The sequence below is a fragment of the Filicampus tigris genome, chromosome 19 (genome assembly GCF_054856515.1).
Source record: "Filicampus tigris isolate MCC_2025a chromosome 19, RoL_Ftig_1.0, whole genome shotgun sequence".
Lineage (NCBI taxonomy): Eukaryota > Metazoa > Chordata > Actinopteri > Syngnathiformes > Syngnathidae > Filicampus > Filicampus tigris.
Genome location: NC_141235.1, coordinates 5,866,549 through 5,893,597, shown reverse-complemented (window position 1 = coordinate 5,893,597; position 27,049 = coordinate 5,866,549). Strand labels below are relative to the sequence as shown.

Genomic DNA, 27,049 nt, shown 5'->3' with positions numbered 1-27,049 from the left:
CAAAAAATACTTAAAGCGACGTAATTGCACTGCGTTGAGATAACGGTAATTATATTATTAGCGGGCGAGGGGCAAATGAAATGAAAAATGAAATTGAGATCCCGTTTGCTAAAGTACATTATTGTTGCGTAAATTACGTTATAATAAATCACCTTATAGCAGCAGAGGCGTTCACGGGTTCAGGTAAATATACTAGTATATACTAGACGACTCTAATTGCCTAAAATGGACGTACTAACTGCACACGATTGATGAATACGTATGCTGTACATTCCCGTGTTTTGGCGTCCTCTGCTGGACGATAGTTGAACTGTATATCCGCCATTTTGTGTTTTAAATGTTTTTAAACCGAATGGTTAAAGGTAGATTCAGCACACACCAAGGCCTTATTAATGCTTACTTTATGTAGTACTGGACACTGTTGTGAGCTATGGAATAAATATTTGTTTAATACCATCCGTTGTCGGCCGGGGGTATAGCTCAGTGGTAGAGCATTTGACTGCAGATCAAGAGGTCCCCGGTTCAAATCCGGGTGCCCCCTCTTTTTCTGTCTCTGCAAGAATAAATATTTAGATAATTAAATCTTGCACTTTATGAGATGTGTAAATTTATTCTTAAGAGTATCTTAAAAGGGCCATCTTATGCAATTGACCTTTTGATGTCTTGGCACTTACACATCTTTACAAAGCATTATAGGGCGAATTTACATAACTGCCGCACAGTTTTCGACTTGACAAAGGGGAAAGTAAGCAGTGCTGATGAGTTGGCCCAGATGAGCACTAGGTAACAGTGCAACCCACATTAGCTTGTGATAATAATGATATGTTTGGCTAAGTTGTTTATATGTGGGTGGAGGGTATGCATCAGTGAGAATGCAATGGAATTGCTGTGGACACTCCATTTAAAAGAGAACATTGGCTATTTGTGATTAAATTCGACTTGATTGCGAGGCGCAATCAAGTCTAAGACGCCCAAAATCCAGCCCACTATTGTGTTGTCAATCTAATGAAAACCATGCTCCATTGGCCCAGTAATAATATAAGATGGGTTGAGGGTTGGCTCATTTGCACAAGCTGGCCATCCCTTAAAACAAGAAATGGGCAAGAAATGTACTGTAAAAATGTCTGTAATTGTTTTGTTTTTTTTACCGTTAAGGTATTTTGATGACAGTATGCCACAGACATGCAATTAAAATAAGTAGGGACTGTTTTGAATAGTGCATTGAAACGTGCATAATGTGCCTGCTTTAAACCACCAGTGATTCCCAAACACTGTGTTATGTTGTGAGAGATCATCAGATGTGCTGCAGGAACTTATCCCCAGGTCTATTAATTTAATATCTGTTAATAGTGCCAGGCAGAACAATTAGGTTCTTCCACTAGATGGCAGTGTAATAGCTTTGTATTCAACTGAACAGGCCCACATTTTATATAAAGTAAAGTAAGTCATTTCAGGATGCACAATTTTTTTTTCAAATATTTTGGGGGATAGTTTTCTGTGATATTTGCATAATGTAAGAATGTGCCTTGGCTCACTGTTTAGCATAAATCATGACCGCTTGCACGTCAATCGCCTATGAAACCTTAAACACCCCTTTGTAGGCTTGACTGATGCCATACTCCAGCTGTCTACCTGCCTAAGAGGGTTGTAACCCTGACTTTAGTCGTGGATGAGCTGGGCTTAATTCAGGTGCTGGGACAGGCTCAGTTTTTACATTTTTTACTCAATTTTAAAGCTGCTCTGAAAATGGGCACACACCCTGAACACCAACTTTGAAACCCCACAATGACCCTGACTAACGTCACAGGTTCTTACATTTAGATTTTTACTCAATGTAGCCCAGTGGGTACTGAGCTTTCAGAAAAGCTGAAAAATAAATAACAAAAATATTAGATAAAAATTAGAAATAAATACTTCGACTTGCATAATGTTCTGTGAATAAATTATTATTCAATTTAGGATAATTGACTATAAGTACAGTGTTATTTTGTGTGTGTATATATATGTATGTGGATGTATATATATATATATATATATATATATATATATATATATATATATATATATATATATATATATTACTCAAAAGCTCAACTGAGTTATTTTTTTATTTTCTACACTACATTAAAGTTCGACTCAACGTTTACAACCTAACTTATACAAACTATCATTCATCCTAATTCTGTATTGTCATTGGGTAATGTCATATTTAGCCAATGTGAATTACTTTTGAGATCGTGGGGCGGGACTTGTTCCAACTGTTGCTACCTACTTGCTCGAGAAGGGAGAAGGTTTGAGCATGCGCCGGAGAGAAGCAGTGTGGTAAAGTAGTTCGAACACGCGCCGGAGGGAAGCTGTGTGGTTGAGTAGTTCGAGCTTTTTGTATATAACATTGGGATAAACTACCCGTTTTCACTGGATATTTCTACTCACTGGATGTCTTTGAGGTAATTACACTTGTCTAGTTATGTTAAAAATAAACTATTCCTGTTCGTTTAGTTTATATTAGCATTTTCGCTAATGGCGGTTGGCAATTAGCCTAGCTACTACTGTGACGTGACATTAGTTAGCGTTAGCTTGGAATATTAACGAGTTGGGAGACATCTTCCCGCTCGTTCTAAATTAAATAGTATATGGACTTGTACGCTCAGTACTGTCCTGTTAATTCAGGAGCCGTCGTGGACATTTGTGAACCGTCAAGAGAACACTCTGCTGGACGTCAAGAGAACCCGTTTTCTGCTACTAGCTTTAATGTAAAACTAATTCTTCGCGCCATTTCTCCGTTTGTGCCGCCGAGCGCAACCCCCTCGTCGCTGCCTCTTTTAGATGATACACTGTTATCCAATACTCTTTTTTTTGGGATACTCTAGTTGCTAATCTTTTCCATGCTCACTTCTAAATTCTGTTTTCCTTTCTTTGCCCTCCGAGGAGTTCTACACTCATCTCCGTCTCTCACCGGAACTGTGAGTACGCATTCCATACAATTTGTGCATGAAGAGCATCAGGCCTGCCACGTGCGTTGGACTGTACCTTGCGTGTGTTTGAGTGAGTGTGGGCCCACACTTAATTTATTTGATATTTTTGTACTTGTTGCCATTGTAACAGCCCACGATGAGTCGTGGCCGTTAAATTGTTTGTGTGCAGCTGCTCCCCTGCTCTTCCCTGATTAATGGACTTTGTCCACATCCATCAATCAGAGCAGGGGAGGGTGACCAATTTAGTTAATTGCGTTCAGGTGTGGCACCATTGCACGTCAGGAAGAGTGAGATACAGTAAATATATTACACTGTTTCTCTCTATACTTGATTACTTATATTTTATAGACTACATGTATATTAAACTTTAGGAAAACTAGTTCACATTAATTTGTACATCACTAGTAGAAAATGTGAACAAAGGTTTATAGAGCCATTAGTGTGACATCTACTGGAATGGAAAACAGTCATTTTCATGCCAGATATGCGGCTGCATAGCCTCGATGCTTTTTGGACATTGAATTAGGCAATTCTGCTTTTATGAATGACATTTTTTTAAATAAATAGCTCAATGCCTACGTTTATGTTTATATAAGCAAAATGTTTACATGTCAATGTATGTACAAATATGTATTTATTTACTACAGGTTTTTACATAACATGCCATATTCTTGACCTATTTGACTGCCTTTCATGTCATCCATTGTTGAAATTGACAATACATTTGCATCGTTACGGTCAAGCAAATATGTTCATTTACTTGATAATTATTCAACGTAATGTAGCTTGTATGTGTGCATGCGTGTGTGTCTAGTCCTCTAATCGGCTCCCAGCTAGTTGAATGCCTCGTGAAATTGTGAAAAAAATAATTCACATTTTACTTATTTTTGAGGTAAGTGTAAAAAATGCATCACAACCTGTCATTGTTTAAACTGTTGCCAGTCAGTGAGGTGTTCGACCTCGAGCCACGGTAAGTAAAACAAGCCTTATAAACGGTCTTTTTTTTTTTTTTTGTCATGTTGGTCAGCATGCCATGGCTGTCGGCCATGTAAGCAAAAAAGTTCCACTTATTTTCAACGAGGAGCGAAGGTGCAGCTAATGCTTAAATGCTTTGAGGCCATATTCACTCACACGCAGGATGCGCTTATGTATACTTTTCTTTAAGACGCAGCATGTGCATTATTATTATTATTATTATTATTATTATTTTTCAAAATACCGGTGTTAACAAATTTTATGAGCCGTTCTTGACGGCGAAAATTCGGGGTACTGGTATCTCCTGCAACATTAGGTGCTACACTCAAATTCATCCCGATTCTTAAAAATCTTCACTCTGCATGATATTTACGTTTTCATGCAATTTGAAGCCGCTCTTAAATGGGCACACTCCCTGGAATCTAAAATCACCTTTTAAACCCCACATTGAAACTGACTTTTTTAAAACCCGACGCCACAGGTACTTACACGTAAAGGTTACTTAATTTTATCACTTTTATCATCAATTCCTAAAGAGAAAGCCCACCCAAACATATTTTTTTTCAGGAATATGTTCTATGCAGGCCCACTAGTTGAAACAAGGCATTCTGATAAATATTGCGTATGTGGAATAAGAGTTAATCCGCCGTTTTTTAGGCATCTCTCGGGGCGGCCATTTTGTCACTTCTGTCGATTTGAAAATGACATCACAACTGCTCAGGTAACGACCAATCACGGCTGACCTGTTTTCTGAAGCTGAGTTCTGATTGGTCATTAGCTGAGCTCTGAGCAGTTGTGATGTCATTTTCAGTCAACAGAAGTGATAAAATGGCCGCCCCCTGAAAAGGGGTGGATTTTTCTGCTTAACTCATATTCCACAAACGCAATATAAATCAGATGCCATGTTTCAACTAGTGGGCCTGCTGTGAACATATTATTGAAAAAAATACGTTTTGGGTTGATTTCCCCTTTTAAAATGGGCACACTCACTCCCTGGAAACTAAAATCACCTTTTAAACCCCACATTGAAACTCAGACCTTTTCAAAACCCGAATTCACAGCTTCTTGCATGTAAATGTTTACTCAATTATCAATTTATCACAATTCTTAAAAATCATCATACTGCATGGATGCCAAACCCTCCTTTGGACAACTGATGTTTGAAAACCAGAGGTCACATCCTGACAGCTGAAATTTTCAACTGAATTTTGGGACAGCCTTCAAAAATTGTGACCACTTGCATGTCAATCGCCTATGAATCCCGAAACACCCCTTTGAAGGACTTACTGATGGTGCACTGCAGCTGAATATGTGGCTGAGTGGATTGTACCCCTGAATTCGGACATGGAGGAGCTGGGTTAAATTCCAGTGCTGCAATAGGCTTGGTTGTTGTTTAAGGTTTTTTACTCAATTTTGTAGCTGCTCTTAAAATGGGCACACTTCCTGGAAGCTAAATTCACCTTTTGAACCCCATATTGAAACTCACTTTTTCAAAACCTGACGTCACAAGTTTTTACATGTAAATATTTACTCAATTTCATCACAATTAAAAAAAAAAAACAATCATCACCCTGCATGGAAGCCAAACCCTCCTTTGGACAACTAATGATTGAAAACTGGAGGTCACACATTCTGACAGCTGAATTTTTCAACTGAATTTTGGGATGACCGTCAAAAATCATGACCGCTTGCATGTCAAGTGCTTATGAAACCTTAAATCTCCTTTGAAGAACTGACTGATGTTGCACTGCAGCTGTGGCTGAGAGGATTGTCCCTCCCGACTTTGCTTGTGGAGGAGCTGGGTTCAATTCCAATGCTGCAACGGGCTTGGTTGTGAAGCTTTTTTACTCAATTTTGTAGCCTCTCAAAATGGGCACACTCCCTGGAAGCTAAAATCATCTTTTAAACCCCAAGTTGAAAAGTGTTTTTCTGATCTGTTAGTACCAGAAATGGGATCTTGGCTCACTCCAGCCAATGTCTCCATTCCTGAAGAGCAGCCACCACTGCTAACAATTCACGGTTACCAACATCATAGTTTCTCTCTGCGGGGGACAATTTGTGTGAAAAGAATGCACAAGATGAACCTTTTGATCTCTGGGAGAGCACGGCTCCAACCCTGAAGCATCCACTTGGACAATGAACTGGAGAGAAGGATCAGGATGGATAAGGGCCGGGGCAGAGCTGAACAGTTGTTTGAGGTTTTTGAAGGCAGCATCAGCTTTGTTCCATGCGAATGGAGAGGCTGTCGAGGTGAGTTTGGTTAAGGTGTGTGGCGACCTTGCTGTAGTCATGAATGAACCCTTGTGTAGAAGTTCGCAATCCCCAGGAACTGCTGGAGCTGTTCACGCAAAGAATGGACTTTCCAATTTGCCACTGCCTCAGTCTTGGCGGGATCTGGCCTAATCAGACCCTGGCCGAGAATGTATAGAGGGGACTCCAAACTCATTTTTCTGCTTTGACAAAGAATTAGTTTTCAAGAACTAATCCAACATGCTTGACATGTTCTTCTGGGTTTTGAGAGAAAATCTAAATGTCATCGAGATAAACATACACAAACTGGTTAAGCATATCTCGAAGAACGTCATTGAGTGCTTGAAAGGCCAACCGACCCACCAAATGCTCTATCAAGTATGACATCTCCAAACTCAAATGCCCAACCATAAAGGCGGAGTTCAAACTTCTACTATCAAACCGCTTTGCCAGTCTTGAAGCTCTTCATTCACTCGATTCTTCGTCAGAGGAGATGTGGCATTGTCTCAAAAGCACTGCAAATGAAGTAGCTTTTCAGACTCTGGGTAAAAACAAACGGCAAAGGAAGGACTAGATCTCTAGCCTCACTATTGAGCTCGCCAAAAGAACCAAACGAGCTTGCTGCTCTGACAATGCTGCGTTGAGAGACTGCCCGCTCAGCAAGAGTTGATCGAAATGCCTATTGGTGTGGAATACCTGAAGATATGGACCAAGCTGCATCCGTTGGTGATTCGAGAAAACTTTATAGCATTCTTCGGTCCACCTCCAGACCCTTCCGGGGAATCAGCAAAACCATCCTCAACCTATCACCGACCTTGATCGCCTCCAACGCTGGAGTGAACATTTTGCCACCTTGCTCAACCACACATCTCAGCAGCCTCATCCAGCTCAAATCCAGTGTAACCCCCATGATGTCTCTGACAGTGACACAGCCACCCCAACTTTGGAGGACTTTCTGGATGTAGTTAAAAAGCAGGAAATCAATAAAGCGGTCATTGAAGACTGTTCCCGTTGAAACGTTCAAAAATGGTTCTGACACACTCATGCCAGCTCTACACAGAATCACCAGCCGCTTGTGGGAGTCTGAAAGCCTTCCTCAAGACTGGAGCGATCCCGTCCTGCTTCTCTTTTTCAAAAAAGGTGACAAACGATGCTGCAGCAACTACTGAGGTATAAGTCTTATTGACATTGCCTCAAAAGTCTTTGCTACTTTCCTGCTGAAGCGGTTTCAATGTCAAAGAAACATGTACACTAGACCAAATCAGTGTTGCTTCCGATCTGGTCAGGAGTGCACTGACCAAAACTTAACTCTCTGCCGCGTCCTTTAGAAGCGTTGATGCTACCAGCAAAAGACCATTGTCTGCTACATCGACTTTGCAGCAGCCTTTTGATTCCGTTGACCGCGGAGCACGTTGGCAGCTCATGCATGCAGATCGCATCCCACCGAAGCTGCTGAATCTGTTTAAAGCCTATTGCCTCTCCACCCGCACTAAAGTTAGCGCATGTGGTCAGGAATCCCATCTCTTCGACGTCCACTTTGTAGTTTGACAAGGCTGCGTTCTATCACCGACGCTGTTCAATTACTCCATTGATTGGATAACCTCCACCACTCTGGCAAATTTTTGCGGTGTCACGGTGGGGTAATATTTTCATCTAACAGACCTCAACTATGCAGATGACATTGCCATTCTTGGAGATGACTTCGGGCCAAATCCAACAGACCGTAAACATGATGCAGTCCACTGCCGCAAAGGTGAGTATGTCGATTATCGCCCAGAAAACAAAGCTACTGACTGTGAGATTCCTTCCAGCCCAAAAACAAAAACGATCCATAACTCTCAACGGGGAAACCCTTGAGGAGGTTGACTGGTTCAAATACCTTGGCTCCATAATCATTGTAAGCGGCCAAGGGGAAGAAAATATCCACAACCGCATCAACAACGCTCGCCTAGTCTTCAACTGCCTTCAGTGCCGTTTATGGTCCCGGCACGAAATCACATTGAGAACGAAGATCAGAATCTATCAAACCCGTGTCTGCACCATCCTCCTGTATGGTTGTGAAACGTAGCCTCTGAGGGTCTCTGACCAGTCCAAACTTGAGGTGTTTGATCATCAGTGTCTACATCGCATCCTATGGGTTCGCAGCAACAGTTCATCTCCAACGCTGTGGTCCGCGTGCACTGCAAAACAACTTCACTCCCCCAAGCCATAAAACAACTTCACTCCCCCAAGCCATCCTCACATGGAACCTACTATGATTTAGCCATGTCCTTCGTTGACAACTGGGCGATTTCATCCGCGAAGCCATCGACCCTGCCCCGCTGCCTGGCTGGAAGAAACGTCGCAGTGGACAGCTGAAGACCTGGATCAATACGGTGAAACAAGATGCCGAGCTGATTCAGGGTCCCACCTCTACGTTCTACGTCGCTGGAACCGCGAATGGCTCACACTCAGAGCTACTGCGGCATCGGATCATTGGGCATGGTCGGCCGCAATTCGAGATGCGTTCAACTCAACGGATGGAGCCGGCTCAATTGATCCACGGTGATAGCCGAAACAAGAGAAAAGCGTTATATAAGTGACAGCCCATTTACCATGGAAGATGTAGGCTCCAGGAAGCTGGATGGCAGGCCGAAACAGATCTAAGGGCAGACTCCAGGTCCTGATTGAGTCTTTCTGATTGTCCATTGGTCTGTGGATGACAACCCGAAGACAAGCTACAAGATGACCTCAGAGCACAACAGAAAGCTTGCAATACTTGGGATGTTAACTGGGGACCCCGGTCAGAAACAAAGTGAATGGGGATGCCATGAAGCTTGAAGATGTTGTTCACTAAGACGTTTGCATTCTCAAGGGCGGAGGGAAGTTTGGATATTGGAACAAAGTGAACCACCTTGGAGTATCGGCCAACCCCCGGTCAGTATGACCGTGTTTCCGTCGGAGGGAGGCAGACCAAAGATGAACTCGATCGACAGGTGAGACCATGGATGGCTGTGATGGGCAGAGGTTGCAGGAGATCCTTGGGGCGATGGTGAGAGGACTTCCCTGGAGAGCAGACGACGCAAGCGGCGACAAACTCCCTGACATCTTGGACCATTCGGGGCCACCAGGAACGTTGGCTCAGGAACTGAAGAGTTCGATTCACCCCAGAATGACAAGCTATCTTGGAGGAGTGTCCCCATTGCTGGACTTGACAGCAGACGGAATCTGGGACAAAGAGCCGATCCTTAGGGCCTTAGGGCTCCGTCCGCGCTAAAGTCCTGCAATGTAAACACTCCTCCAAGTTAGCTTGTCATCCTGGGGAGAGTCGAGCTGTCCAGTTCCTGAGGCAATGCTTCTGGTGGCCCTGAATGGTCCATGATGTTAGGGAGTTTGTCGCCAATTGCGTCGTCTGCTCTCGAGGGAAGTCCTCTCACCATCGCCCCAAGGGTCTCCTGCAACTTCTGCCCATCCCAGCTGTCCCTGGTCTCACCTGTCGATCGATTTCGTCTCTAGTCTGCCTTCCTCCGATGGAAACACGATCATATTGACCGTGGTTGACCGATTCTCCAAGATGGTTCATTTTGTTTCATTACCCAAACTTTCCTGCTCTGGGGATGGGCCGAGTTTGCAGGAGAGTCTTGAGGCGATGGTGAGAGGACTTCACTTGATGCAAACCACACAAGTGGCGCCAATCTCCCTGACATCTTGGACAATTCAGGGACACCAGAATCGTTGCCTCCGGAACTTGAAAGTCGACAGCATGTCTGTCGGAAGTGAGACTTGTGGAGTCCGGTAGAAAATCCATCAACATACCTCAAGCAGACGCATCATATCATCTCTTCTACAGTGGGCCGACAGACAACTCCGGACAGCATGGCGTTGCATATGCATTGAGCGATCAAGTAAATACTGCACTTTCAGCCTGGGACCCAATCTCCGCCGTCTGGCGCGGATTTGCTTACGAGGAACGCTATTCAACATATCCATCATCGCCGTGTACGCTCCCACTCTCTAAGCTGATGATACCTCTAATGAAAGGTTCATACCAAATGCGGATGCCTCTGGAACTGGAGAGAGTTCGATTCACCCCAGGATGACAAGCTCTCCTGGACTAGTGCCCCCATTGCACGATTTGAGACGTTGACCGCGGAGCACTTTGGCAGATAATGAATGCAGATGGCATCCTCCCAAAGCTGCTGAATCTTATTAAAGCCTATTACCTCTCCACCCGCACTAAAGTAAGCGCAAATGGTCAGGAATCCCATCCCTTCGACATCCCCTCTGGAGTTCGACAAAGCTGTGTTCAATCACCAAAGCTGTTTTATTACTCCACTGATCGGATAACCTCCACCGCACTGACAAATTTTCCCGGGGTCACGGTGGGACCAATTTTCATTTTAACGGACCTCGACCATGCTGATGACATTGCAACTCTTGGAGATGACTCCGGGCCAAATCCAACAGACCGTAAACGCGATGCAGTCCACTGCCTCATAGGTGAGCATGAAGATGAACGCTCAGGAAACAAAGCTGCTGACTGCGAGATTCCTTCCAGCTGAAAACCAAAAAACAACTCATAACTCTCAACGGGGAAACCCTCGGAAGTTGACTGGTTAAAATACCTTGGCGCCATAATCACTGCAACCGGGCAAGGGGAAGAAGATATCCACAAACATATCAACTACCGCATGTCTTCAACCGCCTTCACTCCCGTCTGTGGTCCCCGCACGAAATCATATTGAAAACGAAGATCAGAATCTATCAAACCCGTGTCCACATCATCCTCTTGTATGGTCAAATACCTTGGCTCCATAATCACTGCAACCGGTCAAGGGGAAGAAGTTATCCACAACTGCATCAACAACGCTCGTCTTGTCTTCAAGCGCGTTAACTCCCATCTATGGTCCCGGCACGAAATCATATTGACAACGAAGATCAGAATCTATCAAGCCCGTGTCCGCACCATCCTCCTTTATGGTTGCAAAACGTGGCCTATGAGGGTCTCTGAGTAGCGCAAACTTGAGGTTTTAGATCATCAGTGTCCACGCCGCATCATCCGGGTTCGCAGCAACAGTTCATCTCCAACCCTGTGTTCCGCACGCTCTGAAAAACATCTTCAAGCACCCAAGCCATCCTCACGAGGCGCTTACGATGGTTTGGCCATGCACTTCCTCTACAACTGAGCGATTTCATCTGCAAAGCAACCGACCGGGCCCCTGCTGCAGGGTTGGAAGAAACCTTGCGGTGGACAATCTGAAGACCTGGATAAAGACGGTAAAACAAGATGCAGAGCTGACTCTGGGTCCTCACATCTATGGTCTACTTCGCTGGAACCACGAATAACTCACACTCATGACTTCTGCGGCATCAGATCGTCGGGCATGGTTGGCCTCAATTCAAGATGCGGTCAACTCAACGGATGGAGCCGGCTCAAACAAGCCACAGTGACCGCCAAAAGAAGACAAGAAGGTTCATCTGGACCATAACCCTCCCAGTGTGCAAAATACTGAAACCCTGACCTCGGCCACATAAAACATTTTGCAAACAGTGTGTGGTGTCACTGTCAATGTCCAGTGGCGGAGGAGGGGGCTCGGAAGGAAGACTGAAAGGGCAAGAGGAGACTGGCTTCAGGTGAAAGACATGAAAAGTCTCAGAGTCGATCGCAATGCCTATTGGCGTGAACTATCTGAAGATATGGAACAAGCCGCATCTGTTGGTGATTCGAGAAAACTTTACAGCATTCTTCGGTCCAGCTCCAGAGGTTCGGGGGAACCAGCAAAACTATCCTCAACCACCAAGGGGAACCTATCACCAACCTTGATGATCGCCTCAAACGCTAAAGTGAACATTTTGCCACCTTGCTCAACCACACATCTCAGCTGCCTCATCCAGTTTAAATCCAATGTAACCCTCATGATGTCAAGGACAGCGACACATTTGCCCCAACTTTGGAGGAAGTTCTGGACGTAGTTAAAAGATGAAAAACAATAAAGCGGCAGGTGAGTACTGTCTTTCACTGAAATTTAAAAAAAATGTTATGACACACTCATGCCAGCTCTACACAGAATATCCACCCGAATGTGGGAGTCTGAAAGCCTTCCTCAAGACTGGAGCGATGCCGTCCTGCTTCCCTTTTTCAAGAACGGTGACAAACGATGCTACAGCAACTACTGAGGTATAGGTTCTGTTGACTTTGCCTCAAAAGTCTTCGCTGCCATGCTGCTGAAGCGGTTTCAATGCCAAAGAGATATGCACGCTAGACCAAATCAGTGTGGCTTCCGATCTGGTCATGAGTGCACTGACCAAAACTTAACTCTCTGCCGCGTACTTTAGAAGCGTTGATGCTACCAGCAAAAGACCATTGTTTGCTTCATCGACTTTGCAGCGGCCTTTGATTCTTTTGAGCGCGGAGCACTTTGACAGCTCATGCATGCAGATTGCATCCCACCGAAGCTGCTGAATCTGTTTAAAGCTTATCTCTCCACCCGCACTTACATTAGTGCATATGGTCAGTAATCCCATCTCTTAGACATCCGCTCTGTAGTTCGACAAGGCTGCGTTCTATCACCGACGCTGTTCAATTACTCCATTGATTGGATGACCTCCACCACACTGGCAAATTTTCGCGGTGTCACGCTAGGGTAATATTTTTATCTAACGGCCCTCAATGCCGATGACATTGCCATTCTTGGAGACGACTTCGGGCCAAATCCAACAGGCCGTAAACACGATGCAGACCACTGCCGCAAAGGTGAGTATGAAGATTATCCTTGGGTCTGGGTGGCCGGCGGCCTCTACACTTTGTGTGGGGTCCGCCTGTCTAATCCGGGCCTCTTATGGTGGTGGCGCCCCTGTGGCCGTGGGCTGTCATTCCCCTCGGCGCGGAGAGCTCCCCTTGGGTACCCTTTCCTCATATGGTTTCTCTGTGCCTTGTCATGTCTTTTTAACACAATTTAACAGGTTGTGCACTTTGTGTGGGTGTGTGTGAATGATTGCTGATGTACTAATGGATATCTGTCTTGGGTTTGTTGGGAGGGAGGGCTTGAACGGATTTTTTTTTTCTAATTATCTATGTTTTGCTTTGAATGTTTTAAAGCACTTTGAGTTGCATTTTTATGTATGAAAAGTGCTATATAAATAAAATGTGATTGATTGATATCGCCTAGAAAACAAAGCTACTGACTGTGACATTCCTTCCAGCCAAAACCAAAAACAATCCATAACTCTCAACGGGGAAACCCTTTTGGAGGTTGAGTGGTTCAAATACCTTGCCTCCATAATCATTGTTAGCGGCCAAGGGGAAGAAAATATCCACAACCGCATCAACAATGCTCGCCTAGTCTTCAACTGCCTTCAGTCCCGTTTATGGTCCCGGCACGAAATCACATTGAGAACGAAGATCAGAATCTATCAAACCCGTGTCTGCACCATCCTCCTGTATGATTGTGAAACGTAGCCTCTGAGGGTCTCTGACCAGTCCAAACTTGAGGTGTTTGATCATCAGTGTCTACATCGCATCCTATGGGTTCGCAGCAACAGTTCATCTCCAACGCTGTGGTCCGCGTGCACTGCAAAACAACTTCACTCCCCCAAGCCATCCTCACATGGAACCTACGATGACCAGTCCAAACTTGAGGTGTTTGATCATCAGTGTCTACATCGCATCCTATGGGTTCGCAGCAACAGTTCATCTCCAACGCTGTGGTCCGCGTGCACTGCAAAACAACTTCACTCCCCCAAGCCATCCTCACATGGAACCTACGATGGTTTAGCCATGTCCTTCGTTGACAACTGGGCGATTTCATCCGCGAAGCCATCGACCTGACCCCGCTGCCTGGCTGGAAGAAACGTCGCAGTGGACAGCTGAAGACCTGGATCAATACGGTGAAACAAGATGCCGAGCTGATTCAGGGTCCCACCTCTACGTTCTACGTCGCTGGAACCGCGAATGGCTCACACTCAGAGCTACTGCGGCATCGGATCATTGGGCATAGTCGGCCGCAATTTGAGATGCGTTCAACTCAATTGATCCACGGTGATAGCCGAAACAAGAGAAAAGCGTTATATAAGTGACAGCCCATTTACCATGGAAGATGTAGGCTCCAGGAAGCTGGATGGCAGGCCGAAACAGATCCAAGGGCAGACTCCAGGTCCTGATTGAGTCTTTCTGATTGTCCATTGGTCTGTGGATGACAACCCGAAGACAAGCTAAAAGATGGCCCCAGAGCACAACAGAAAGCTTGCAATACTTGGGATGTTAACTGGGGGCCCCGGTCAGAAACAAAGTGAATGGGGATGCCATGAAGCTTGAAGATGTTGTTCACTAAGACGTTTGCATTCTCAAGGGCGGAGGGAAGTTTGGATATTGGAACAAAGTGAACCACCTTGGAGTATTGGCCATCCCCCGGTCAGTATGACCGTGTTTCCGTCGGAGGGAGGCAGACCAAAGATGAACTCGATCGACAGGTGAGACCATGGATGGCTGTGATGGGCAGATGTTGCAGGAGACCCTTGGGGCGATGGTGAGAGGACTTCCCTGGAGAGCAGACGACGCAAGCGGCGACAAACTCCCTGACATCTTGGACCATTCGGGGCCACCAGGAACGTTGCCTCAGGAACTGGAGAGTTCGATTCACCCCAGAATGACAAGCTATCTTGGAGGAGTGTCCCCATTGCTGGACTTGACAGCAGACGGAATCTGGGACAAAGAGCCGATCCTTAGGGCCTTAGGGCTCCGTCCGCGCTAAAGTCCTGCAATGTAAACACTCCTCCAAGTTAGCTTGTCATCCTGGGGTGAGTCGAACTGTCCAGTTCCTGAGGCAATGCTTCTGGTGGCCCTGGATGGTCCATGATGTTAAGGAGTTTGTTGCCAATTGCGTCGTCTGCTCTCGAGGGAAGTCCTCTCACCATCGCCCCAAGGGTCTCCTGCAACCTCTGCCCATCCCATTCGTCCCTGGTCTCACCTGTCGATCGGTTTCGTCTCTAGTCTGCCTTCCTCCGATGGAAACACGATCATATTGACCGTGGTTGACTGATTCTCCAAGATGGTTCATTTTGTTTCATTACCCAAACTTTCCTGCTCTGGTGATGGGCCAGGTTTGCAGGAGGGTCTTGTGGCGATGGTGAGAGGACTTCACCTGATGCAAACCACACAAGCGGCGACAATCTCCCTGACATCTAGGACAATTCAGGGACACCAGAATTGTTGCCTCTGGAACTGGAGAGAGTTCGATTCAAATATTACTGGTGTCACGGTGGGTCCAATTTTCATCTAACAGACCTCCACTATGCCAATGACATTGTAAAACAGCTGACAGATACCGGCTGGCCAAGCGTAATGCAGCTCTGGCGGTTGCTGAGGCAAAAACTCAGGCGTGGGAGGAGTTCGGGGAGGCCATGGAAAATGACTTCCGGACGGCTTCGAGGAAATTCTGGTCCACCATTCGATGTCCCAGGAGAGGGAAGCAGTGCACTATTAACACTGTTAATAGTGGAGATGGCGTGCTGCTGACCTCAACTCAGCACGTGCTGGGTCGGTGGGGAGAGTACTTCGAAGACCTCCTCAATTCCACCGACACGCTGAGGAAGCAGGGCCTGGAGACTCTGATGTCGGCTCACCTATCTCTGGGGTTTAAGTATCCGAGGTAGTCAAAAAGCTCCTCGGTGGCAAAGCCCCCGGGGTGGATGAGATTCGCCTGGAGTTCATAAAGGCTCTGGATGTCGAGGGGCTGTCATGTTTGACACATCTCTACAACTTCGCGTGGACATTGGGGACAGTGCCTCTGGATTGGCAGACCAGGGTGGTGATGCCCCTTTTTAAGAAGTGGGACCGGAGGGTGTGCTCCAATTACAGAGGGATCACACTCCTCAGCCTCCCCGGCAAGGTCTATTCAGGGGTGCTGGAGAGGAGGGTCCGTCGGAAGGTCGAATCTTGGATTCAGGAGGAGTAATGTGGTTTTCGTCCCGGCCGTGGAACAGTGGACCAGCTCTACACCCTCAGCAGGGTCCACGAGGTTGCATGGGAGATCGCCCAACCAGTCTACATGTGTTTTGTGGACTTGGAGAAGGCGTTTGACCGTGTCCCTCGGGGAGTTCTGTGGGGGGTGCTTTGGGAGTACAGAGTACCGAGCCCAAATCCTACAGGCCGTAAAAGCGATGCACTCTACTGCCTCAAAGATGAGTTTGAAGATAAACGTCCAGAAATCAAAGCTACTGACTGCAAGATTCCTTCCATCCTAAAACCAAAAACAACCCATAACTCTCAACGGAGAAACCCTCGAGGTGGTTTAGTAGTTAAAATACTTTGGCTCAATAATCACTGCAACCAGCTCCTCAGAACAAGATAGAACACTGTGTTCCGCACGCGCTTCAAAGCATCTTCACGCACCCAAGCCATCCTCACCACCAGATGGTGATCCTCAAGGCGCCTTCGATGGTTTGGCCATGTACTTTGTCGACAATCGGGTGTTTTCATCCGCAAAGCAATCGACCCGGCCCCCGCTGCAGGGTTAGAAGAAACGTTGCCGTGGACAAGCTGAAGAACTGGATCAAGATGGTGAAACAAGATGCCGAACTGATTCTGGGTCCTCACCTCCATGGTCTACGTCGCTGAAACTGTGAATGTCTCACACTAATGGCTACTGCGGCATCGGATCATCGGGCATGGTCGGCCTCAATTCGAGATGCGATCCACCCGAGCTAATGGGAGCATCTATGGTCAAGAATCCCATCTCTTTGACATCCCCTCTGGAGTTCGACAAGGCTGCGTTCTAACACAGATTCTGTTCAAGTACGCAAGTGATTAGATAACCACCGTGGCAAATTTTCCTGGTGTGACGGTGGGTCCAATTTTCATCTAATGGACCTCGACTATGCAGATGACATTTCCACTCTTGGAGACGACTTCGGGCCAAATCCAACAGGCTTTAAACGCGATGCAGTCCACTGCCTCAAAGGTGAGTATGGAGATTAACACCCAGACAACAAAGCTTCTGACTGCGAGATTCCTTCCAGCTGAAAACCAAAAACAACCCAGATCTCTCAACGGGGAAACCCATGAGGAGGTTGACCGGTTTAATGACCTTGGCTCCATAATCACTGCAACCGGCCAAGGGGAAGAAGATATCCACAACCGCTTCAACAACGCTCGTCTTGTCTTCAACCGCCTTCACTCCCGTCTATGGTCCCGGCACGAAATCATATTAACAACAAAGGTCAAAATCTATCAAGCCCGCGTCTGCACCATCCTCTTGTATGGTTGTAAAATGCGGTCTTTGAGGGTCTCCGACGAGCGCAACCTTGAGGTGTTTGATCATCAGTGTCCACGCGCAGCCTCCAGGTTCGCAGCAACAGTTCATCTCCAACACTGTGTTCCACACGCGCTGCAAAGCATCTTCACGCACCCAAGCCATCCTCACGAGGCATTACGGTGGTTTGGCCATGCACTTCGTCGACAACTGGGTGATTTCATCCGCAAATCCATCGATCGGCCCCCGCTGCAGGTTTGTAAGAAACGTTGCCGTGGACAAGCTGAAGACCTGGATCAAGATGGTGAAACAAGATGCAGAGCTGACTCTGGGTCCTCACCTCCATGGTCTACGTCGCTGGAACCGTGAATGTCTCACACTTATGGCTACAGCGGCATCGGCTCATCGGGCATGGTTGGCCTCAATTCGAGATGCGGTCCCCCCGCACAAATGTTAGCGCCTATGGTCAGGAATCCAATCTCTTCGACATGGCCTCTGGAATCCGACAAGGCTGCGTTCTATCACCGACGCTGTCCAATTACGTCACTGATTAGATAACCTCCACCGCACTGGCAAATTTTCCCCGTGACATGGTAGGTCAAATTTTAATCTAACGGACCTCATCTATGTAGATAAAATTGCCACTCTTGGAGACTACTTCGGGCCGAATCAAACAGTCCGTAAACGCGATGCAGTCCACTGCCTCAAAGGTGAGTATGAAGATGAACGCCCAAGAAACAAAGCTGCTGACTGCGAGATTCCTTCCAGTTGAAAAACAAAAACAACCCGTAACTCTCAACGGGGAAACCCTTGAGGAGGTTGAGCGGTTCAAATACCATGGCTCCATAATCAATCAATCAATCGCATTTTATTTATATAGCACTTTTCATACATAGAAATGCAACTCAAAGTGCTTTAAAACATTAAAAGCAAAACATAGAATTATCTTCAAACAATAGAAAATAAATTATTTAAAAGTTGTTGAAAGCCAAACTAAAAAGGTGTGTCTTGAGCTTCCTCTTAAAAATGTCAACAGTCTCTGCAGACCTGACGTCCTCTGGCAGGTTATTCCAAAGGTGAGGACCAAAACGGCTGAATGCAGCCTCGCCATGCATTTTGGTCCTCACCCTTGGAATAAATAAAAGGCCGGCGCCAGAGGACCTCAGGATCCGCGAGGGCTGGTAATCACTGCAACCGGTCAAGGGGAAGAAGTTATCCACAACTGCATCAACAACGCTTGTCTTGTCTTCAATTGCTTTAACTCCCATCTATGGTCCCGGCACGAAATCATATTGACAACGAAGATAAGAATTTATCAAGACCGTGTCCGCACCATCCTCCTTTATGGTTGTAAAACGTGGCCTATGAGGTTCTCTGACCAGCACGAACTTGAGGTGTTTGATCATCAGTGTCCACACCGCATCCTGCGGGTTTGCAGCAACAGACCATCTCCAACGCTGTGTTCTGCACGCGCTGTAAAACATCTTCATTCACCCAAGCCATCCTCACGAGGCGCTTACGATGGTTTGGCCATGTACTTCGTCAACAATTGGGTGATTTCATCCGCAAAGCAATCGACCCGGTCCGCGCTGCAGGGTTGTAAGAAATGCTGCCATGGACAAGCTGAAGACCTGGATCAAGATGGTGAAAAAAGATGCAGAGCTGACTCTGGGTCCTCACCTCCATGGTCTACGTTGCTGGAACCGTGAATGTCTCACACTCAAGGCTACTGCGGCATCGGATCATCAGGCATGGTCGGCCTCTATTCAAGATGCGGTCCACCTGCACCAATGTTAGCGCCTATAGTCAGGAATCCCATCTCTTCGACATCCCCTTTGGAGTTCGACAAGGCTGTGTTTTATCACTGACGCTGTTCAATTACGCCACAGATTGGATAACCTCCACCGCACTGGCAAATTTTCAAGGTGTCACGGTGGGTCCAATTTTCATCTAACGAGATCTCGACTATGCAGATGACATTGCCACTATTGGAGAAGAATTTGGGCCAAATCCAACAGGCCGTAAACGCGATGCAGTCCACTGCCTCAAAGGCGAGTATGAAGATAAACGCCCAGAAAACAAAGCTGCTGACTGCAAGAATCCTTCGCGGTGTCACGGAAGGTAAAAATTTTCATCTAACGGACCTCGTATATGCAGATAACATTGCCACTCTTGGGGATGACTTCGGGCCGAATCCAACAGACCGTAAACGCGATGCAGTCTACTGCCTCAAAGGTGAGTATGAAGATGAATGCCCAAGAAACAGAGCTGCTGACTGCGAGATTCCTTCCAGCTGAAAAGCAAAAACAACCCAAAACTCTCAACGGGGAAACCCTCGAGGAGGTTGACCGGTTCAAATACCTTGGCTACATAATCAATGCAACTGGTCAAGGGGAAGAAGATATCCACAACTGCTTCAACAACGCTCGCCTTGTCTTCAAGCGCCTTAACTCCCGTCTATGGTCCCGGCATGAAATCATATTGAGAATGAAGATTCTCCTCCTTTATGGTTGTAAAACGTGGCCTATGAGGTTCTCTGACCAGCGCGAACTTGAGGTGTGATCATCAGTGTCCACGCCGCATCCTCCAGGTTCGCAGGAATAGTTAATCTCTCACGCTGTGTTCCGCACGTGCTGTAAAACATCTTCATTCACCCAAGCCATCCTCACAAGGCGCCTACGATGGCTTGGCCTTGAACTTCGTCAACAACTGGGCGATTTCATCCGCAAAGCAATCGACCCGGTCCCTGCTGCAGGGTTGTAAGAAACGCTGCCATGGACAAGCTGAAGACCTGGATCAAGACGGTGTAAAAAGATGCCGAGCTGACTCTGGGTCCTCACCTCCATGGTCTACATCGCTGGAACCGTGAATGTCTCACACTCATGGCTCCTGCGGAATCGGATCATCGGGCATGGTCGGCCTCAATTTGAGATGCGGTCCCCCCGCACTAATGTTAGCGCCTATGGTCAGGAATCCCATCTCTTCGACATCCCCTATGGAATTCGACAAGTCTGTGTTCTATTACCGACGCTGTTCAATTACGCCACTGACTACACAACCTCCACCTCACTGGAAAATTTTCATGGTGTCACGGTGGGTCCAATTTTCATCTAACGGATCTTGACCATGCAGATGACTTTGCTACTCTTGGAGACGACTTCGGGCCAAATCCAAGAGGCCGTAAACGCGATGCAGTCCACTGCCTCAAAGGTGAGTTTAACGCCCAGAAAACAAAGCTATTGACTGAGAGATTCCTTCCAGCTGGAAAACAATAACCCATAACTCTCAATGGGGAAACCTTTGAGGAGGTTGACCGATTCAAATACCTTGGCTCCATAATAACTGCAACTGGCCAAGGGGACGAAGATATCCTCAACCACATCAAAAACGCTCGCCTCGTCTTTTACAGCCTTCACTCCCGTCAATGGTCCCGGCATTAAATCAAATTGAGAACGAAGATCAGAATCTTATCAAACACGTGTCTGCACCATCCTCCTGTATGTTTGTGAAACGTGGCCTATGAGGGTCTCTGACCAGCGCAAACTTGAGGTGTTTGATCATCAGTGTCCACACCGCATCCTCCGGGTTTGCAGCAACAGTTCATCTCCAACGCTGTGTTCCGCACGCACTGCAAAACATCTTCACTCACCCAAGACATCCTCATGAGAAAATCCAACAGGCCGTAAACGCAATGCAGTCCACTGCCTCAAAGGTGAGTATAAAGATTAACGCCTAGAAAACAAAGCTACTGACCGCGAGATTCCTTCCAGCTGAAATACAGAAACAACCCATAACTCTCAATGGGGAAACCTTTGAGTAGGATGACTGGTTCAAATTCCTTGGCTCCATAATTACTGCAACCGGTCAAGGGGAAGAAGATATCCACAACTGCATCAAAAACGCTCGCCTTGACCTCAACACCCTTCACTTCAACAGCCTTCACTCCCGTCTATGGTCCCGGCTCAAAATCATATTGAGAACGAAGATCAGAATCTATCAAGCACGTGTCCGCACCACCCTCTTTTATGGTTGTGAAACGTGGCCTTTGAGGGTCTCTGACAAGCGCTAACTTGAGGTGTGATCGTCAGTGTTCATGCCGCATCCTCCGGGTTCGCAGCAATAGTTCATCTCTAAGGCTGTGTTCGGTACGCACTATAAAATGTCTTCACTCACCCTAGCCATCCTCACGAGGCGGCTCCAGTGCTTTGGCCATGGACTTCATAGACAACTGAGCGATTTCATCCGCAAATACATCGACCTGGCCCCCGCTGCAGGGTTGGAAGAAACGTCGCGATGGACAGCTGAAGACCTGGGTCAATATGGTGAAACAAGATGCCGAGCTGATTCTGCATCCTCACCGCTACGGTCTACGTTGCTGGAATCGCGAATGCCTCACACTCATAGCTACAGCGGCATCGGATCATCGGGCATGGTCGGCCTCAATTCGAGATGCGGTCCACCCGCACTAATGTTAGCGCCTATCGTCAGGAATCCCATCTCTTCGTCATCCCCGCTGGAGTTCAACAAAGCTGCGTTTTATCACCGACTCTGTTCAATTACGCCACTAATTGGATAATCTCCACTGCACTGGCAAATTTTCCCCGTGTCACGGTGGGTCCAATTTTCATCTAAGATTATGCAGATGTCATTGCCACTCTTGGAGACGACTTTGGGCCAAATCCAACAGGCCGTAAACGCGATGCAGTCCACTGCCTCATAGGTGAGTATGAAGATGAACGCTTAGGAAACAAAGCTGCTGACTGCGAGATTCCTTCCAGCTGAAAAACAAAAACAACCCATAACTCTCAACGGGGAAACCCTCGATGAGGTTGATTGGTTCAAATACCTTGGCTCCATAATCACTGCAACTGGTCAAGGGGAAGAAGATATCTACAACTTCATCAACAACGCTTGCCTTGTCTTCAAGCGCCGTCACTCCCGTCTATGGTCCCGGCACGAAATCATATTGAGAACCAAGATCAGAATCTATGAAGCTCGTTTCCGCACCATCCCCCTGTATGGTTGTTTAACGTGGCCAGCGCGAACTTGAGGTGTGATCATCAGTGTCCATGCCGCCTCCTCCGGGTTTGCAGCAATTGTTCATTCTAACAGTGTGTTCTGCACGCGCTGCAAAACATCTTCACTCACCCTAGCCATCCTCACGAGGCGGCTAGGGTGGTTTGGCCATGCACTTCGTCGACAACTGAGTGATTTCATCCGCAAATCCATTGACCCGGCCCCAGGTGCAGATTTGGAAGAAACGCCGCGGTGGACTGCTGAAGACCTGGATCAACATGGTGAAACAAGATGCCGAGCTGATTCTGGGTCCTCACCCCTACGTTCTACGTCGCTGGAACCGCGAATGGCTCACACTCATGGCTACAGCGGCATCGGATTGTCGGGCGTGGTCAGCCTTTCGTGAATTGTGAGAATACTCAGCCAGTGGAAGGTCTAGGCACCAGGAGGCTGGATGACGGTCCTGAATAACTCTTTCTGAATTTCCGTTGGTATGCTGATAACCCGAAGACAGGTTAGAGGATGCCCCCAGAGTATTACAGAATGCTTGCCATACTTGGGATGTGAACTGTGTACCCCCGGTCAGAAACACTGTCAATGGGATGCTATGAAGCTTGAAGACATGGTTCACCCAGATGTCTGCAGTCTCAAGGTCAGAGGGACGATTGGGTAATGGAACGAAGTAAACTATCTTGCAGAATCTATCAACCGTGGTCAATATGACTGTGATGCCATCAGAGGGAGGCAGACCAGAGATGAAATGGACCGGCAGGTGAGACCTGGGACGGATGAGGATTAGCAGAGGTTGCTGGAGACCCTTGGGACAATGGTGAGAAGGCTTCCCTTGATAGCAGATGACGCAAGCAGCGACAAACTCCCTGACATCTTGGACCATTCGGGAGCACCAGAAGCGTTTTCTCAGGAACTGGAGAGTTCGATTCACCTCAGGATGACAAACTAACTTGGAGGATTGTCCCCATTGCAGAACTTGATAACGGACGGAGCCCTAGGGCCCTTAGGATCGGCTCTTTGTCCCAGATTCCGTCCGCACTCAAGTCCTGCAATGGGGACACTCCTTCATGTTAGCTTGTCATCCTGGGGTGAATCAAACTCTCCGATTCCTGAGGCAACACTGCTGGTCGCCCTGAAAGGTACAAAATATTAGTGAGTTAATCACGGCTTACGTCGTCTGCTCCGGGGATGGGCAGAGGTTGCAGGAGAGTGTTGAGGCGATGGTGAGAGGACTTCAACTGATGCAAACGACACAAGTGGCGACAAACTCCCTGACATCTTGGACCATTCGGGGCCACCAGGAACGTATCTTCAGGAACTGGAGAGTTCGATTCACCCCAGGATGACAAGCTAACTTGGAGTGTCCCCATTGCAGGACTTGACAGCAGACAGAATCTGGGACAAAGAACCAATCCGGGATCTGGTTGCTTTCGTTGGGCCTCCACAACTGCCCGCTCATGGTCCCTCACAGCCGCACTGATGAAGAATGAAGAGGATAGAAAGGTCTCGGCATCTTGCCTGTCTGAAGGTGGATCATGCATACGAGAGAAAGTATCAGGTTTAACATTACGGGAGCCCGGATGTTAGGATAGAGAAAAATTGAAGCGCCCCAGGAACTAAGCCCAACGAGCCTGCCGGGAATCCAGGCGCTTGGTGGATTGCAGATATGTGAAGTTTTTGTAATCTGTTGGTATCAGAAATGGGATCAAAGGTGAGTATAAAGATTAACGCCCAGAAAACAAAGCTTCTGACTGCGAGATTCCTTCCAGCTGCAAACCAAAAACAACCCATAACTCTCAACGGAAAAACCCTCGAGGAGGTTTACCGGTTTAATTACCTTGGCATCATAATCACTGCAAGCGGCCAAGGGAAAGAAGATATCCACAACCACTTCAACAACGCTCGTATTTTCTTCAATCGCCTTCACTCCCGTCTATGGTCCAGACGCAAAATCCTATTGAAAACTCTTCGACATCCCCTTTGGAGTTCGACAAGGCTGTGTTCTATCACCGACGCTGTCCAATTACGCCTCTGATTGGATAACCTTCACCGCACTGACAAATTTTCCCCGTGTCACGGTGGGTCCAATTTTCATCTAACGGACCTCGACTATGCAGATGACATTGCCACTCCTGGAGAAGAATTCGGGCCAAATTCAACAGGCCGTAAAAGCGATGCAGTCCACTGCCACAAAGGCGAGTATGAAGATTAACGCCCAGAAAACAAAGCTGCTGACTGCGAGATTCCTTCCAGCTGCAAAACAAAAAGAATCCATAACCCTCAACGGGAAATCCTCGAGGAAATTGACCGGTTCAATTACCTTAGCTCCATAATCACTGTAACCTGCCAAGGGGAAGAAGATATCCACAACCGCTTGAACAACGCTTGCCTTTTCTTCAACCTCCTTCACTATGGTCCCGGCACGAAATCATATTGAAAACGAAGATCAGAATCTATTAAGCCCGTGTCTGCACCAAATTCCTGTATGGTTGTGAAATGTCGCCTATGAAGGTCTCTGATCAGCGCATACTTGAGGTGTGATCATCAGTGTCCACGCCGCATCCTCCGGGTTTGCAGCAATTGTTCATCTCTACCGAAAGAAACGACGCGTATGACAAGCTGAAGACCTGGATCAAGATGGTGAAACAAGATGCTGATCTTATTCTGGGCCGTCAGTTCTATGGTCTACGTTGCTGGAACCGTGATTGTGTCACACTCATGGCTACCGCGGCATCGGATCATCGGGCATTGTCGGCCTCAATTCGAGATGCGGTCCACCCGCACCAATATTGGCGTCTATGGTCAGGAATCCCATCTCTTTGACATCCCCTCTGGAATTTGACAAGGCTGCGTTCTATCACCGACGCTGTTCAATTACGCCACTGATTGGATAACCTCCACCGCACTGGAAAATTTTCATGGTGTCACGGTGGGTCCAATTTTCCTCTAATGGACCTCGACTAAGCAGATTACATTGCCACTCTTGAAGACGATTTCGGGCAAAATCCTGCAGGCCGTAAACGCGATGCAGTCCACTGCCTCAAAAGTGAGTATGAAATTTAACTTCCAGAAAACAAAGCTGCTGACTGCGAGATTCCTTTCAGCTGAAAAAAACAACCCATAACTCTCAACGGGGAAACCCTCGAGGAGGTTGACTGTTTCAAATACCTTGGCTCCATAATCACTGCAACTGGTCAAGGGGAAGAAGATATCCACAACCGCTTGAACAACGCTTGCCTTGTCTTCAAGCGCCGTCACTCGTCCCGGCACGAACTCATATTTTAAACGAAGATCAGAATCTATCAAGCCGGTGTCTGCACCAAATTCCTGTATGGTTGTGAAACGTCGCCTATGAGGGTCTCTGATCAGAGCAAACTTGAGGTGTGATCATCAGTGTCCACGCCGCATCCTCCGGATTTGCAGCAATTGTTCAACTCTACCGGAAGAAACTTTGCCGTGGGCAAGCTGAAGACCTGGATCAAGATGGTGAAACAAGATGCCGAGCTGACTCTGGATCCTCACCTCCATGGTCTATGTCGCTGGAACCGTGAATGTCTCACACTCATGGCTACTGCAGCATCGGATCATCGGGCATGGTCGGCCTCAATTTGAGATGCGGTCCACCCCCACTAATGTCAGCGCCTATGGTCAGGAATCCCATCTCTTCGACATCCCCTTTGGAGTTCGACAAGGCTGTGTTTTATCACTGACGCTGTTCAATTACGCCACTGATTGGATAACCTCCACCGCACTGGCAAATCAAGGTGTCACAGTGGGTCCAATTTTCATCTAACGAGACCTCGACTATGCAGATGACATTGCCACTATTGGAGAAGAATTTGGGCCAAATCCAACAGGCCGTAAACGCGATGCAGTCCACTGCCTCAAAGGCGAGTATGAAGATGAACGCCCAGAAAACAAAGCTGCTGACTGCAAGAATCCTTCGCGGTGTCACGGAAGGTAAAAATTTTCATCTAACGGACCTCGTATATGCAGATAACATTGCCACTCTTGGGGATGACTTCGGGCCGAATCCAACAGGCTGTAAACGCGATGCAGTCTACTGCCTCATAGGTGAGCATGAAGATGAACGCTCAGGAAACAAAGCTGCTGACTGCGAGATTCCTTCCAGCTGAAAAGCAAAAACAACCCAAAACTCTCAACGGGGAAACCCTCGAGGAGGTTGACCGGTTCAAATACCTTGGCTACATAATCACTGCAACTGGTCAACAACGCTCGCCTTGTCTTCAAGCGCCTTAACTCCCGTCTATGGTCCCGGCACGAAATCATATTGAGAACGAACATTAGAATCTATCAAGCCCGTGTCCGCGCCATCCTCCTTTATGGTTGTAAAACGTGGCCTATGAGGTTCTCTGACCAGCGCGAACTTGAGGTGTGATCATCAGTGTCCACGCCGCATCCTCCAGGTTCGCAGGAATAGTTAATCTCTCACGCTGTGTTCCGCACGTGCTGTAAAACATCTTCATTCACCCAAGCCATCCTCACGAGGCGCCTACGATGGCTTGGCCATGTACTTCGTCAACAACTGGGCGATTTCATCCGCAAAGCAATCGACCCGGTCCCTGCTGCAGG

At 47.2% G+C, this 27,049-nt stretch overlaps 1 protein-coding gene and 1 non-coding gene across 2 annotated transcripts in view; both read left to right on the top strand.

Annotated features, from left to right (window-relative positions):
* The first annotated feature begins 469 nt into the window (after positions 1-469).
* Positions 470-541, top strand: trnac-gca (transfer RNA cysteine (anticodon GCA)). Its single transcript has one exon. It is a non-coding gene; the product is annotated as a tRNA-Cys (tRNA).
* A 1,760-nt stretch (positions 542-2,301) lies between these two features.
* Positions 2,302-27,049, top strand: part of LOC147129120 (uncharacterized) — a 61,077-nt gene continuing 36,329 nt past the window's right edge. Inside the window, exons 1-2 of the mRNA XM_086016581.1 lie at positions 2,302-2,447; positions 2,929-2,963. The gene's annotated coding sequence lies outside the window, so the exon portion shown is untranslated. The remainder of the gene's footprint in view (positions 2,448-2,928; positions 2,964-27,049) is intronic.